Source organism: Ranitomeya variabilis, chromosome 2 (assembly GCF_051348905.1).
Source record: "Ranitomeya variabilis isolate aRanVar5 chromosome 2, aRanVar5.hap1, whole genome shotgun sequence".
Lineage (NCBI taxonomy): Eukaryota > Metazoa > Chordata > Amphibia > Anura > Dendrobatidae > Ranitomeya > Ranitomeya variabilis.
In genome coordinates, this window is record NC_135233.1 from 994,031,753 (window position 1) to 994,049,378 (window position 17,626).

The 17,626-nt window shown below is 48.4% G+C and overlaps 1 protein-coding gene across 2 annotated transcripts in view; it reads left to right on the top strand.

Moving 5' to 3' along the window:
- The first annotated feature begins 13,625 nt into the window (after positions 1-13,625).
- The window catches only part of ANKMY1 (ankyrin repeat and MYND domain containing 1), a 91,111-nt gene continuing 87,110 nt past the window's right edge, over positions 13,626-17,626 (top strand). The window contains exon 1 of one of the 2 annotated variants that reach the window (XM_077291109.1): positions 13,626-13,688. The gene's annotated coding sequence lies outside the window, so the exon portion shown is untranslated. Of the gene's footprint in view, positions 13,739-17,626 lie in introns of both variants that reach the window. The other variant, XM_077291108.1, reaches the window with a different exon arrangement.

Sequence of the window (17,626 nt, forward strand, 5' to 3'; positions counted from 1 at the left end):
CTCTCAAGATTTCTCTGGATCAAGTCAAGAAAATCTATATAAATCAAGTTATTAAAAAGTCATGATGAAAAACTGCAAATTCTTCTTGATCCTGTGAATGCACCTCTGACTTCAGCTATCTGCTGGCCGAGTATTCTGGGGATATTTTAAGATCCTGACTTCTGACAAGTGGCCTGAGCTATAGAGAAGGAGCTACTTGATAAAAATAGACAGCAGGGCAGTGTGCACATGAAGTGTCCGAGGGCAAGGCCGCCCATGCATATCCATGATCTGGCCCAGCAAAACCTCCACACTCAGATTTCATCTTAACAAACGTATCTTTACTGTTATACATTGTTCTTAACACAGCAGAACACAATAATAGACAGTACAAAGTATGCTTATTCACAGAGATAACGTGTAATAACAAACTGTCCCTCACTGTCCCTATCCACACGTTACCAGTTCCTTTGCTCCAAGAGGTTATCTTCCCACGTCGCAGGCCTGTCGGTCACAGCAGGGAGACGCTCCAGCCGAAGAGAAAAAAGGAATTAAACAAAACTTTGTCTCTCAGTTCCAGACTGTAGTCCTTGGGGTTCAGCAGGTAAGGGTGGAATGTTCGGCCTCTCAACAGAGGACCCGCTTACAGTTCATGGGCTCCAGAATCTGTGGATATGTCACCGCTGAGTGCTCCGCAGTGTGGGAGCTGGGAACAATCTGGATGTCAGCTTCCAAGAGAGAGAGGTCATCCAGGCAATCTTTTATATCGCATCTACAGGAGGACGCCAGTACACACAGACTTCTCTCTGCACCCAAAAGTTTCCCGGGCTCTCTTTTTTCCTCCCCTTCCTGTTCACATGACACAACAGGGGGAAGTTTAGCCAATACAGTTTGTTTCTCTGTAATCACATTCGGCATAGGTATAACTTCTGGCCACATGGGGGCATTGTCTGTCACAGATTCTATGTCAATGATAACAGAACAGTCACAGCCGGCCAGCTCACTACACGCCCCCCACTCAATGGTTGGCTGTCCCTGTCAACGACTGACTCCAGGGCGGCGATGGCTGTGGAGGTTGTAGGACCCGGCTGTGAAGAGGGCCACACATATTGGTCTCTGTAGGACTGTCCCGGGGGCACTCCTGCGGTGGTCCTCGCTGTCCGCCTAACGGGTGCTAGTCTCTCTCCCCGATCAGTCACCCCACTCTCCGCCCCAGTTGGTAAGTCAGTCGAGGAGGTAAGGGGTTCAGACGCGTCAGTCAGGCGAGCAGGGGTAGGGATGTCTTCCAGCCCTACATCCCCGGTATCGGTGTCTCCCACAGTATTAGTGATATCCGTCTCTCTAGGCATTATAGGAGGGGAGTCAGGCTGAGAACGACAGGGGCGCAACATGTTACGGTGCAGGGTGCGGAGGCTGCCGCTGTCTCCGCCTTGTACTTGGTAGACGGGGCCACCAGGGTACGGGTGTCCAATTATTCGATAGACTTCGGTCTCCCACTTGGGCCGGAGTTTTCCTTGCGGTTTCTTTATACGAACTAGGACTAGTTGACCCACACTCAGTAGGTCTTCTTGTACTGGAAGTGGATCAGCGTGGACCTGGTCCTGGATCTGCTGTTCCACCAGCTGGTAGACAGTTTCCATCCTTTGACGGTGTGCTTGTAGCCAGGAAGGATAGGTACCACAGGTGTCTTCATCAGAGTTAGACAGGTGTAGCTCATGGATGCCTTTGCCTGGGCGGCCAAAAAGGAGGGTGTAAGGCATGTATCCGGTGACAGAATGGACTTGATTGTTATAGGCCCACAGCAGTTCTGGGAGGAATCGAGGCCAGTCGGGCTTTTTGTCTTCTGCTAAGGTTCGGATCAGTTGTAAGAGGGTCTGGTTGAAACGTTCACACGCGCCATTCCCTTGTGGATGATACGGGGTGGTCCTGGACTTCTTGATTCCATACATCTGCTGAAGTTCTTCAATGACTCGCCCTTCGAAACACGCCCCCTGATCAGAGTGCAGCCGCTCTGGACACCCGTAGACCCGAACGAAGTGTTGAGAGATGGCCTGTGCAGCTGATTCGGCAGTCTGATCTTTGGTAGCAACAGCGACGGCGAATTTCATGAAGTGGTCCACCATCACCAGACAGTACTGGTAGCCACTATTCGCCGTTCCGATCAACAGATAGTCCACCATCAACAACTCGAGGGGCCTGGATGTGCTAATAGTCTGGACGGGTGCACGCTGCTCAGTAGACTTGTGGAGTTCACATGTACGACATCTTAGGCAGACGTTTTCAACCAGCTTACGGAGTCCTGGGCAAAAAATGAATTGCTGGGTCCACCGGAGGGTCTTGTCTATGCCGAAGTGGCCGTTCCTTCTGTGGGCTTCAGCCACCATCTCATGGGCTAGCTGCACCGGGACGACAATCTGCAAACATTCTTCCAGCATATGGGATAAAAGGGCTCTGCGATACAAGACTCCATCCTTCACGATCAGCCGATCCCATTGGGCAAGTAGGGCAGAGGCCCTGGTTGATAGTCGGGCTCTTACTTCTGAGGGTGGTTTCTCTTGTGTCTTCATGTACTGTTTCAGTAAGACGTGTTCAGGGTCTCGATCTTGAAGCTTGGCCCATTCTTGTTGGGACAGGGGGGACCCCACTACGGCTTCGATCCCACCTACAGCATACTGGCGGCTATCTTCTATTTGTTTAGCTAGCCGGGCAAAGTCGGGCAGTTCATCTTCCTCCAACTCTTCATCCCGCTCCCCTACCGGCGGGGATGATGTCACTCTGGAAAGGCTGTCAGCATTCTGATTCTCCGTCCCCGCTCTGTATTTAATTTTGTATTGGAATCTAGAGAGCCTTGCCATCCAGCGCTGTTCCATTGCCCCTAGTTTGGCATATTCTAGGTGGGCAAGAGGATTGTTGTCTGTCACGACCAGCACCTCCGCCCCTGTCAGGTAGCCAGCAAATTTCTCTGTCATAGCCCAGGTCAGGGCCAGGAGTTCCAGGCGGAAAGAGCTGTAGTTGACGGGGTTCTTTTCGGTGTCACGGAGGGATCTACTGGCATAGGCTATTACACGTTCCTTGTTATCTTGGACTTGGGAGAGGACCGCCCCGAGACCTTGAAGGCTGGCGTCGGTGTATAACTGGAACGGCAAGGTGTAGTCTGCATATGCCAGAATAGGGGGTGATGTCAGAGCAGCTTGAAGCGCCCGGAAGGATTTTTCCTGGTCGGGCCCCCAGCTGATGCGTCGTCCTCTGGGACTGTTCGCGGTCCCTCGGAGGGTCTCATGCAGTGGTTCCGCAAGCCGGGCAAAGTCCTTGACAAATCGGCGGTAATAGCCCGCTAGCCCCAGGAAAGCCTGGACTTCTTTGATGGTAGTTGGCTGTGGCCACTCTTGGACAGCTGCTATCTTCTCTGGAGAGGGTTGGACACCTTCGGCCGAGATCCGGTGTCCCAGGTAATCGATCTCCTGCTGGAATAGACGGCACTTGCTGGGCTTCAACTTCAAGCCGTGTTTCTTCAAGCGCTGGAACACTTTGCCAAGCTTGTGAAGATGATCCTCGAAGGTGGCGGAGTATACCACGATGTCATCAAGGTATATCAGCGTGAATTCGAAGTTGAAATCTCCCAGACAGCGTTCCATCAGTCTCTGAAAGGTCCCTGGTGCGTTATTCAAGCCGAATGGCATCCGGTCAAACTCGTACAGGCCCATGGGAAGGATGAAGGCGGTCTTTTCTCTGTCCTTCTCACTCATGGAGACCTGCCAATATCCACTGGCCAAGTCTAGAGACGAAAAATATTTGGCCTTTTTCAGGGCGGTCAGTGACTCTTCGATCCGGGGGAGTGGATAGGAGTCCCGGATCGTGCAAGCGTTCAACCGACGGTAGTCTACGCAAAATCTCAGGGATCCATCTTTCTTTTTGACTATCACCACGGGTGCAGCCCATGGGCTCTGGCTTTCCCGCACCACTCTGGCGTGTAGCATAGATTCTAAGAGGCTTTTCACCTCCTGGTATTGTTGAGGTGGTATTTGTCGGTACCTCTCGCAATTAGGGGCAGCATCGCCCATGGGAATCTCGTGTTGGATACTGGTGGTGTACCCGAAGTCGGTGTCATGCTTTGCAAAGGAGTCTTGGTGTTCTCGCAGTAGTTTCTCCATTTGAGACACTTCCTGTTTGGTGTACTGGGACGGGTCCAGTTGCACTTTTTCCAGTAGTTTTCGCCCAATGTCTTCATCATCTGCTTGAGCATTTATGGCTGAGACAGTTACCGTCCAGCCATCTTCTGTAGACGGGGTGAATTGTAAGGGTCCCATGGGGTTTACTTCTGTGGGTAGAGCATATACTCTGGCAAGTTGCATGCCAGCCTCAAGAGCTACACCTACATCTGCAGTGTTGTTTAGCCTGACAGGGACTCTTCCGTTCCTCACGACGGCTAGGGTGAGGGCGACTAGTGGGTTTAGCTTACTCCCACTTGGAGCCCTCGGCTCGATTAACACTTCAACTCCTTCAAGCTGTCGGTTGGTGTTAAGAGGTAGGGAAATGACTGTCTCTTTTTCAGCGGGCAAAGTAATCCGGGTACAGCGGGGCACTTTAATGGCTGCTAGAGGTAGTTGTTCCTTTGCCATCTGTTGAAGTCCAGCGGTCCGGATTACGTGCTGGAACGCCAGACGAGTCGGTTTATGTTTGGTAACTTTCTGCCAGTACTTGGGCCCTTTTCTTGTCGACAGCATAAGATCCAGGTCTTTCAAGATATTCATTCCGATTATTACTGGGGTCTCGGAGCCGAAGCCTTCCTTGACAATGACAATTCCTCGTTTCCCTAGGTCTTGTCCGCAGGCCTTTGTATCCATCCAGGCGACTCCGGTTACTGGAATAGGTAGGTTATTAGCCGCAATAATCTTAATGGTGGTATCTGGATCACAAGCAGTTCTTGGTTTGAGGTACTTTTCATAAAACTGTTCAGAGATCGTGGTCACTTGCGACCCAGTGTCCATCAATCCTTGCACTGCAACTCCCTCCAGAATAACTTCAAGTGTAGGACTATTCGAGGCGAGAGTACTCCGTTGCTGGCTCTGTTTTTCTACACCCCATTCTCTGTCCCCCCCTGCTGCTCGAACCTCAGCTGCAGGGGTGTTTAGTTTAACGGCGGCCATTGTGGTGAGACCTGGCGTGGTGGCTCTGCTCGTGGATGTAGCTGATATTCTGTTCGTCGTGGTAACTGATGGTTTGTTCGTTGAGGACAACGATTCGCCCTATGGCGAGGGTCACCACATGACCAACACGGTCCCGCAGGACGGCTAGGTTGCATCCGCTGGTCTCTCTGTCGTTCTAGTGTTAACTGTGACACCTGTTGCTGTAAATCTGCTACCATCTGTTTCAGCTCCTCAGTGTCACTGTTGGGCTGTTTAATGTCTAATATGGATCTGCACGCAGCGCTTTGAGTCCCCACATCCATGACGGATCCCCTAGAACGTTCTATGGCTTCCTGCTTGACTTCAGCGAAGGTGAGAGTCGGCGTCATCCGAATCAAGTCCTGTAGCGTACGGTTAAGATACTGGTCTCTCAGCCCTATAACGAATTGGTCTCTCAGTACCAGGTCACGAGGAGCTATAGTAGCCAGTTGTTCCCCTTTTGCACAGACTTGTTCAAGGAGTACCTGAAGGGCATTTGCATATTGGGGAATGTCCTCCCATTCAAGCTGTGTCCGTCCGAAGAACAGGTATCGCAGTGTTCGCTGGTACGTAGTAGGTCCATAGGTCTTTTCCAGCACCTGCACCAAATCCTCCAACGCACGCTGCCCCCTGACCGTCTCCAGTCTGACTGTCGTCCATGCCTCCACCTCTAGCGTCAGTACCGCCATTTCTGCCAAGGTCTTAGGGTCAATATTATACATTTCTCCCAGTATCCGCACTTGTTCCGCCCACTCTGGTACGGGGTAGTTTCGCCCGCCAAACTTCCTGACCTGGTTTACAATGGACACCGGCGGCGGTTTCTGACTGTACACTGGCCCTGGGTGGGAATCTTGCTGGGCACAGATCCTGCCGACTACGCCAGATGAAGTGTCCGAGGGCAAGGCCGCCCATGCATATCCATGATCTGGCCCAGCAAAACCTCCACACTCAGATTCCATCTTAACAAACGTATCTTTACTGTTATACATTTTTCTTAACACAGCAGAACACAATAATAGACAGTACAAACAGGGGCGTAACTACCGCGGTCGCAGGGGTCGCAATTGCGACGGGGCCCGCAGTGCCTAGGGGCCCCGACTCTGAGCTACAAAATGGGCCGCCGGCCCTTTAAATAAACCTTCTTTACAGGCCCTAGTGCGCGTGCACTCTCTCAGTGCACGCGCGATCACGGGTGGGACTGCACTTGTCCTGCAGCAGAGCCCCTCCACCCCAGAGAGCCGCACACCGTCCACAACTATGGCTGCAGCTGCTCTGTGCACGCAGGACCTGTGATGAGGTCACAGGAGGGGAGGAGTCGGAGTCACATGATCAAAGGCTTCCGTGTAGTGCAGGACAGTAGTGCAGTGCTGGTCGTCATCTTGCTGGAGGAGGGTAAGCTTTTGTGTGAGGTCAGGATGGGTTTGTGTGGATGTAGCAGAGCAGTGTGTGTATGAGGTGTACAGAGCGGAGCCGTGTGTGTATGAGGTGTACGGAGCGGAACCGTGTGTGTATGAGGTGTACGGAGCGGAGCCGTGTGTGTATGAGGTGTACAAGGCAGAGCTGGGTGTGTATGAGGTGTACGGAGCGGAGCCGGGTGTGTATGAGGTGTACAAGGCAGAGCTGGGTGTGTATGAGGTGTACGGAGCGGAGCCGTGTGTGTATGAGGTGTACAGAGCGGAGCCGTGTGTGTATGAGGTGTACGGAGCGGAGCCGTGTGTGTACGAGGTGTACGGAGCGGAGCTGGGTGTGTACAAGGTGTACGGAGCGGAGCTGGGTGTGTACAAGGTGTACGGAGCGGAGCTGGGTGTGTACAAGGTGTGCGGAGCGGAGCTGGGTGTGTACGAGGTGTACGGAGCAGAGCCGCGTGTATGAGGTGTACGGAGCGGAGCTGGGTGTGTACGAGGTGTACGGAGCGGAGCCGGGTGTGTATGAGGTGTACGGAGCAGAGCCGGGTGTGTACGAGGTGTACGGAGCGGAGCCGTGTGTGTACGAGGTGTACGGAGCGGAGCCGTGTGTGTACGAGGTGTACGGAGCGGAGCCGTGTGTGTACGAGGTGTACGGAGCGGAGCTGGGTGTGTACAAGGTGTACGGAGCGGAGCTGGGTGTGTACAAGGTGTACGGAGCGGAGCTGGGTGTGTACAAGGTGTACGGAGCGGAGCTGGGTGTGTACAAGGTGTGCGGAGCGGAGCTGGGTGTGTACGAGGTGTACGGAGCAGAGCCGCGTGTATGAGGTGTACGGAGCGGAGCTGGGTGTGTACGAGGTGTACGGAGCGGAGCCGGGTGTGTATGAGGTGTACGGAGCAGAGCCGGGTGTGTACGAGGTGTACGGAGCGGAGCCGTGTGTGTACGAGGTGTACGGAGCGGAGCCGTGTGTGTACGAGGTATACGGAGCGGAGCCGTGTGCAAGGTGTACGGAGCGGAGCCGGGTGTGTAAGAGGTGTACGGAGGGGAGCCGCATGTGCAATGTGTACGGAGCTCAGCCGCATGTGTAGGAGTAACTGTGTGGCCATTATACTGTAGGCAATATCATGTGTGGCCATTGTACAGTATGGAGCACTATGTGTGGCCATTGTACAGTATGGAGCACTATGTGTGGCCATTGTACAGTATGGACAGGGGCGTAACTACCGCGGTTGCAGTGGTCGCCATTGCAACCGGGCCCAGCAGGTCAGGGGCCAGCAGGTCAGAGCAGGGCCGGACTGGCCATCGGGCACTTCTGGCAAATGCCAGAAGAGCCGGTGCCAGTCATGGGCCGCTCGATCCGCCTCCCCCCGCCGCCGACGACTCACCCCCCCTGCCGTCGCATTCAACTATACCGGCGTCTATGACGCCGGTACAGTTGAATGCAATGACGGAGGAGAGAGCGTCTACAGATGCTCCCTCTCCCATCATTCCGCGCTCTGCCTCTGACACTGCGGGTGCGCGATCCCGGGCAGACTGCAGCCGAGCCTGAGACCGGAGCAGGAAGCAACGCTGGCAAGAGGAAAGGTAAGGAGAGTGGGGGGGGGGGGGGGGCGAGAGATGCGGGCTGTGCTGGATAGACCACTGTGCGGGCTGTGCTGGATAGACCACTGTGCGGGCTGTGCTGGATAGACCACTGTGCGGGCTGTGCTGGATAGACCACTGTGCGGGCTGTGCTGGATAGACCACTGTGCGGGCTGTGCTGGATAGACCACTGTGCGGGCTGTGCTGGATAGACCACTGTGCGGGCTGTGCTGGATAGACCACTGTGCGGGCTGTGCTGGATAGACCACTGTGCGGGCTGTGCTGGATAGACCACTGTGCGGGCTGTGCTGGATAGACCACTGTGCGGGCTGTGCTGAATAGACCACTGTGCGGGCTGTGCTGGATAGACCACTGGGCGGGCTGTGCTGGATAGACCACTGGGCGGGCTGTGCTGGATAGACCACTGTGCGGGCTGTGCTGGATAGACCACTGTGCGGGCTGTGCTGGATAGACCACTGTGCGGGCTGTGCTGGATAGACCACTGTGCGGGCTGTGCTGGATAGACCACTGTGCGGGCTGTGCTGAATAGACCACTGTGCGGGCTGTGCTGGATAGACCACTGGGCGGGCTGTGCTGGATAGACCACTGGGCGGGCTGTGCTGGATAGACCACTGTGCGGGCTGTGCTGGATAGACCACTGTGTGGGCTGTGCTGGATAGACCACTGTGCGGGCTGTGCTGGATAGACCACTGGGCGGGCTGTGCTGGATAGACCACTGGGCGGGCTGTGCTGGATAGACCACTGGGCGGGCTGTGCTGGATAGACCACTGGGCGGGCTGTGCTGGATAGACCACTGTGCGGGCTGTGCTGGATAGACCACTGTGCGGGCTGTGCTGGCACCCAACACCATGTTGCAGTGCAGGAGATTCCTCCTGCACGGCAACAGTCCGAGGCGTATCTAGGGGAAGGGGGCAGCCGGGGCACGTGAGAGACAGGAAGCAGCTCCAGTCATCACGATGAGACAGCTTCTCAGTCTGTATTTTTCCCCCCTCATACATCTCATGTACGTCTGAATGAGATCGTATTTAAGAGAAAGCCAAAATAACCCCGGGACAGAAGGCGAGAGCAGGGGGGAGGTGCGGGACAGAGCCGCTTTAGTCAGGAGAAGCTGAGGAGCTGCAGCCGGTTTACATCAGCCACCCCTGTACCAGAGAGGAGATTGTGAGTTGTGTATATGAGCTGGTATCTCTGGTGTGTGTGTGTGATATCTGTAGTATGTGTGTGTGTGATATCTGTAGTGTGTGTGTGATAACTGTAGTATGTGTGTGTGTGATATCTGTAGTATGATGTGTGTGTGATATCTGTAGTATGTCTGTGTGTGTGTGTGTGATATCTGTAGTGTGTGTGTGATATTTGTAGTGTGTGTGTGATATCTGTAATATGATGTGTGTGATATCTGTAGTGTGTGTGTGTGTGTGTGTGTGTGAGATATCTGTAGTATGTGTGTGATATCTGTATGTGTGTGTGTGTGTGTGTGTGATATCTGTAGTGTGTGTGATATCTGTAGTGTGTGTGATATCTGTAGTGTGTGTGATATCTGTAGTGTGTGTGATATCTGTAGTGTGTGTGATAACTGATGTGTGTGTGATATCTGTAGTATGATGTGTGTGTGTGTGTGTGATATCTGTAGTGTGTGTGTGATATCTGTAGTATGTGTGTGTGTGAGGCAGCGGCGTAACTACCACGGTCGCAGCTGCAAGCGGCTCTGGCAGGTCAGGGGGCCGTGTGTCCCCTTCAGCCTGTCTCCCTTATGCTTGTGTCCCCATGTGCCAGTCTCCCTTGCCCATTAGTCACTGTGTGTCCCCATGTGCCTGTCTCCTATGTCCCCTTGTGCTTGTGTCAGTCTCCTTTGTCCCCTTGTGCTTGTGTCAGTCTCCTTTGCCCACTAGTCCCTGTGTGTCAGTCTCCCTTTCCCACTTGTCCCTGTGTGTCCCCTTGTGCTTGTATCCCTTGTCCCCTTGTGTCAGTCTCTTGCCCACTAGTCCCTGTGTGTCCCCTTGTGCCTGTCTCCCTTTTCCCCTTGTGCTTGTCCCTTATCCCCGTGTGTCTCCTTGTATCAGTCTCCATTGCCCACTAGTCCCCTTGTATCAGTCTCCCTTGCCCACTATTCCCCGTGTCAGTCTCCCTTGCCCACTAGTCCCTGTGTCCCCGTGTGCCAGTCTCCCTTGTCCACTAGTCCCCGTGTGCCCTTTGTGTCAGTCTCCCTTGCCCACTTGTCCCCGTGTGCCCCTTGTGTCAGTCTCCATTTTCCCCTTGTGTCAGTCTCCCTTGCCCACTAGTCCCCTTGTATCCTTCTCCCCTGCCTCCTAGCCCCCATGTGTCCCCTTGTGCCTGTCTTCCTTGCCCCCTTGTGCCCTCTCCCCACCATTTGCTCGTGTCTTTCTCACTGCCCCTGTATGGAGGGGCTGCATTATACTATGAGGGGGGCTGCATTGTATTCTACGGGGGTTACATTGAATTTTATGGCGGGGGGGGGGGGGCCCCATTTGGAAGTTCGCACCGGGGCCCATAACTTTGTAGTTACGCCACTGAGTACAAAGTATGCTTATTCACAGAAATAACATGTAATAACAAACTATCCCTCACTGTCCCTATCCACACGTTACCAGTTCCTTTGCTCCAAGAGGTTATCTTCCCACGTCGCAGGCCTGTCGGTCACAGCAGGGAGACGCTCCAGCCGAAGAGAAAAAAGGAATTAAACAAAACTTTGTCTCTCAGTTCCAGACTGTAGTCCTTGGGGTTCAGCAGGTAAGGGTGGAATGTTCGGCCTCTCAACAGAGGACCCGCTTACAGTTCATGGGCTCCAGAATTTGTGGATATGTCACCGCTGAGTGCTCCGCAGTGTGGGAGCTGGGAACAATCTGGATGTCAGCTTCCAAGAGAGAGAGGTCATCCAGGCAATCTTTTATATCGCATCTACAGGAGGACGCCAGTACACACAGACTTCTCTCTGCACCCAAAAGTTTCCCGGGCTCTCTCTTTTCCTCCCCTTCCTGTTCACATGACACAGCAGGGGGAAGTTTATCCAATACAGTTTGTTTCTCTGTAATCACATTCGGCATAGGTATGTAATGGTATGCCCGGGAAGGACAGGAGATAAGTGCAGGGGTGAGGCAGCAAACCCCACGCGTATCGCTGCGAGCGCAGCTTCGTCAGGGGAAGTGAATTTAATTGGTTTTAACTGTACATGTCCTGTTTTGAGGTTTAATAAAATTGTTTGATATGTTCATAATACTCGTGGGTGTGCATACCATTATTGGCCTAGTCTGCTCTTTTTCTTGTTTTCAGTATTTATCCACTGGCCAGGTCTTGCACCCTACTTTCTCTTTATTCATGTAGGGGTGCACCACTTATATGTAATAGTATATTCGGCATAGGTATAACTTCTGGCCACACGGGGGCAGTGTCTGTCACAGATTCTATGTCAATGATAACAGAACAGTCACAGCCGGCCAGCTCACTACACACACAACGCAAAGTGCCACACTGCCGACTCAAAGTATTTAGAAGAGTTTTCCACTTTTGTAAAAAAGTATTAAAATAAAGAAAGACAGTACCCACCCTTGGTGCAGTGCCGGCTCTCCATCACTGCTTCAGTGTCTGTATTTGGGCTGCAGCCAGTGTCGGACTGGGGTGACAAGGGCCCACCAATAACATTGACTTTGGGGGGGGGGGGCCCACTTTTCACCTGCTTGCAAATATTATACTACCCTGGCTCACAAATTTACCTACATCTCCATATAATAATAAACTGGGTAGCGTGGTTAATGAATGATGAGATGCTGCTTTTTTCTGTACAGAGTGAATCAAGTGAATTATGCCAAGTACTGCCCATACAGTGGGGTTGGGGGCCCTGATCTACACAGCGGCCCACCGGGGGATTCCCCTGTTTCCCTGTGGGCCAGTCCGAGCCTAGCTGCAGCATTGACATCCGTGAACTGTCCGTGTGCAGTCCGTTGTGCAAATGGACCGAAAAAATGCTCGTGTGAAAATGGCCTAAACCATACTTCAGCTTCATGCTGACTACTTTCTCATCCTCCAATGCATCGGTGCCGCTCGTTCTCCTCTACAGGGTCCCATTATGGAACATGCTCGGGTGTAATCCGACTATCCTGGGCATGCTCGGATAATATATTCGAGTTCCTGCGGCTGCATGTTTTGCGGCGGAAGACATCTGCAACACATGTGGGGATTGCCAAACAAACAGGTAATCCCTGCATCTGTCACGGCTGTCTATCCGAGCACGCCCAAGATAAAACGTTATCCGAGCAAGTTCACTCATCACAATCAGAGAAGATTGGTATCATGCAGTTTGATGTGCACATCTGCAGAAAGCAAGACACAAGAATTATGCTATGTGAACACAAAAAAGATGGATGTCGTACAGTGAAGGTACATAAAGGTGAGAAAGTTCTGGTGGCTCCGACTGTGAAGGAACAAAAAATAAATCCACAGGTCCCATCTAGAGATGAGCAGGACGCACAGGACGCCGCAGCAGGGATGCCAGAAGGTAAGAGATTCGGGGCCTCCTGTCCAACTTCCACGTAACACTGACTTACACGCTGGACCAGAGACCCGTGAATCCATCCGCTCATCTCTAGTCCTAATCGTCCCGGATACAGCGGACAGTCCCGGATTTGGGTCTACACCCTGCAGTCCCCAGGCATCTGCTGAATGTCCCTCACTGCCAGCGCTCCTCTAAATGGGCGCGGACTAGGGTTTGGCCAAAATGTGCAGCAATTTATCTCTTCGTCTGTTCTTCTAATGGTGGGAGCTTTGTCTTTGGACGTGCACCCTACATCTACCAGCGCTGCTTTCTCCTTTCCATATAGATAGGATACAGATAGTCACCGGGTGGTGGACCAGGGTCTATCTTTTAACGCCACCTCACCGTGTCAGATACTAACACATCTGCTACTTTCAGCTGGGCTCATATTAATACAATGCTCTCTGTGTAGTGATATGTTGGGGTTTCACTGGGAATCCCCAAAACTGATAGGAACTCACACAAAGCCATGCACTTGAATGATGCCCACAGTCGCGGTGCACGCTGTCTGGCCTCCATGTTTTTGTGCTCGTCTGAAGAAGACAAATATAATGAGTCCATACAGCGTCCACATTAACTCATTTAGGTGCGTGGCTCCATCAGGTTTCCTGTCAAAATACGTTCTTTGTGGAAACCCTGACCTAGTCCCTCCAGGAGAGCACTGCAGTGTGAACATAGTCTTATCAGCACATAATGTTGCCAGGACGTATCACTGAAAATAGTGACTGAGTAGTAACAGCTGACAGAAACTAACTTTATTGGCCTTCATGGCGGCACTGGCAGAGAAGTAAGCTCAGCACTGCGGAATGTCACAGTGTGAATAATTCTCCGTAGAAGCCGCATTAGCTGCAGGAGACTGGCAGCGGTGCCCTTATCAGGCATGGCCGGAGCGAGACCGTGACGTCACTGCTAAGCGACAGCATCTATGGAGACGGGCACATCTGGCGTCACCGGTATCTATGGGAACCGCGGTACAACGAGCTCAGCGGCCGGTGAGTGGGGAAGTTCCTGGAAGGAGAAGTGACGGCTCATTGCGAATGAGGTACCTGCGACATAATGTGTGCGGAGGCCCAACAGGCAGCGGGCTCACACCTGGGGCTGAGGGGACATGCTGGGACTTGTAGTCTTATACCAGCACGAGGTTGGAGGATCACAGATCTGAAATAGCATCTGGTCTCTCCTGCGATGTATATGTGTGTGTACTGTATATGGCTGTTCTCTGCATGTATATACTATATATGTGTGTACTGTATATGTCTGTTCTCTGCATGTATATACTATATGTGTGTATACTGTATATGTCTGTTCTCTGCATGTATATACTATATGTGTGTGTACTGTATATGTCTGTTCTCTGCATGTATATACTATATGTGTGTATACTGTATATGTCTGTTCTCTGCATGTATATACTATATATGTGTGTACTGTATATGTCTGTTCTCTGCATGTATATACTATATATATATATGTGTATACTGTATATGTCTGTTCTCTGCATGTATATACTATATATGTGTGTACTGTATATGTCTGTTCTCTGCATGTATATACTATATATGTGTGTACTGTATATGTCTGTTCTCTGCATGTATATACTATATATGTGTGTACTGTATATGGCTGTTCTCTGCATGTATATACTATATATGTGTGTACTGTATATGTCTGTTCTCTGCATGTATATACTATATGTGTGTGTACTGTATATGTCTGTTCTCTGCATGTATATACTATATATATGTGTGTACTGTATATGTCTGTTCTCTGCATGTATATACTATATGTGTGTATACTGTATATGTCTGTTCTCTGCATGTATATACTATATATGTGTGTACTGTATATGTCTGTTCTCTGCATGTATATACTATATATGTGTATACTGTATATGGCTGTTCTCTGCATGTATATACTATATATGTGTGTATACTGTATATGGCTGTTCTCTGCATGTATATACTATATATGTGTGTATACTGTATATGGCTGTTCTCTGCATGTATATACTATATGTGTGTGTATACTGTATATGTCTGTTCTCTGCATGTATATACTATATGTGTGTGTACTGTATATGTCTGTTCTCTGCATGTATATACTATATATGTGTGTATACTGTATATGTCTGTTCTCTGCATGTATATACTATATATGTGTGTATACTGTATATGTCTGTTCTCTGCATGTATATACTATATATGTGTGTGTACTGTATATGTCTGTTCTCTGCATGTATATACTATATGTGTGTGTACTGTATATGGCTGTTCTCTGCATGTATATACTATATGTGTGTGTACTGTATATGTCTGTTCTCTGCATGTATATACTATATATGTGTGTATACTGTATATGTCTGTTCTCTGCATGTATATACTATATATGTGTGTATACTGTATATGGCTGTTCTCTGCATGTATATACTATATGTGTGTGTACTGTATATGTCTGTTCTCTGCATGTATATACTATATATGTGTGTATACTGTATATGTCTGTTCTCTGCATGTATATACTATATGTGTGTATACTGTATATGGCTGTTCTCTGCATGTATATACTATATGTGTGTGTACTGTATATGTCTGTTCTCTGCATGTATATACTATATGTGTGTGTACTGTATATGTCTGTTCTCTGCATGTATATACTATATGTGTGTACTGCATATGGCTGTTCTCTGCATGTATATACTATATATGTGTGTATACTGTATATGTCTGTTCTCTGCATGTATATACTATATATGTGTGTACTGTATATGGCTGTTCTCTGCATGTATATACTATATGTGTGTGTACTGTATATGTCTGTTCTCTGCATGTATATACTATATGTGTGTGTACTGTATATGTCTGTTCTCTGCATGTATATACTATATATATGTGTGTGTACTGTATATGTCTGTTCTCTGCATGTATATACTATATATGTGTGTACTGTATATGTCTGTTCTCTGCATGTATATACTATATATATGTGTGTGTACTGTATATGTCTGTTCTCTGCATGTATATACTATATATGTGTGTATACTGTATATGTCTGTTCTCTGCATGTATATACTATATGTGTGTGTACTGTATATGGCTGTTCTCTGCATGTATATACTATATGTGTGTGTACTGTATATGGCTGTTCTCTGCATGTATATACTATATATGTGTGTACTGTATATGTCTGTTCTCTGCATGTATATACTATATATATGTGTGTACTGTATATGTCTGTTCTCTGCATGTATATACTATATGTGTGTATACTGTATATGTCTGTTCTCTGCATGTATATACTATATATGTGTGTACTGTATATGGCTGTTCTCTGCATGTATATACTATATATATGTGTGTATACTGTATATGTCTGTTCTCTGCATGTATATACTATATGTGTGTACTGCATATGGCTGTTCTCTGCATGTATATACTATATATGTGTGTATACTGTATATGTCTGTTCTCTGCATGTATATACTATATATGTGTGTACTGTATATGTCTGTTCTCTGCATGTATATACTATATATGTGTGTATACTGTATATGTTTGTTCTCTGCATGTATATACTGTATGTGTGTATACTGTATATGGCTGTTCTCTGCATGTATATACTATATATGTGTGTGTACTGTATATGTCTGTTCTCTGCATGTATATACTATATATATGTGTGTACTGTATATGTCTGTTCTCTGCATGTATATACTATATGTGTGTATACTGTATATGTCTGTTCTCTGCATGTATATACTATATATATGTGTGTACTGTATATGTCTGTTCTCTGCATGTATATACTATATGTGTGTATACTGTATATGTCTGTTCTCTGCATGTATATACTATATATGTGTGTACTGTATATGGCTGTTCTCTGCATGTATATACTATATATATATGTGTATACTGTATATGTCTGTTCTCTGCATGTATATACTATATATGTGTGTACTGTATATGGCTGTTCTCTGCATGTATATACTATATGTGTGTATACTGTATATGTCTGTTCTCTGCATGTATATACTATATATGTGTGTACTGTATATGTCTGTTCTCTGCATGTATATACTATATATATATGTGTATACTGTATATGTCTGTTCTCTGCATGTATATACTATATATGTGTGTACTGTATATGGCTGTTCTCTGCATGTATATACTATATGTGTGTGTACTGTATATGTCTGTTCTCTGCATGTATATACTATATGTGTGTGTACTGTATATGTCTGTTCTCTGCATGTATATACTATATATGTGTGTGTACTGTATATGTCTGTTCTCTGCATGTATATACTATATATGTGTGTATACTGTATATGTCTGTTCTCTGCATGTATATACTATATGTGTGTGTACTGTATATGTCTGTTCTCTGCATGTATATACTATATGTGTGTATACTGTATATGTCTGTTCTCTGCATGTATATACTATATATGTGTGTACTGTATATGTCTGTTCTCTGCATGTATATACTATATATATATATGTGTATACTGTATATGTCTGTTCTCTGCATGTATATACTATATATGTGTGTACTGTATATGGCTGTTCTCTGCATGTATATACTATATGTGTGTGTACTGTATATGTCTGTTCTCTGCATGTATATACTATATGTGTGTGTACTGTATATGTCTGTTCTCTGCATGTATATACTATATATGTGTGTGTACTGTATATGTCTGTTCTCTGCATGTATATACTATATATGTGTGTATACTGTATATGTCTGTTCTCTGCATGTATATACTATATATGTGTGTACTGTATATGGCTGTTCTCTGCATGTATATACTATATGTGTGTGTACTGTATATGTCTGTTCTCTGCATGTATATACTATATGTGTGTGTACTGTATATGTCTGTTCTCTGCATGTATATACTATATATGTGTGTATACTGTATATG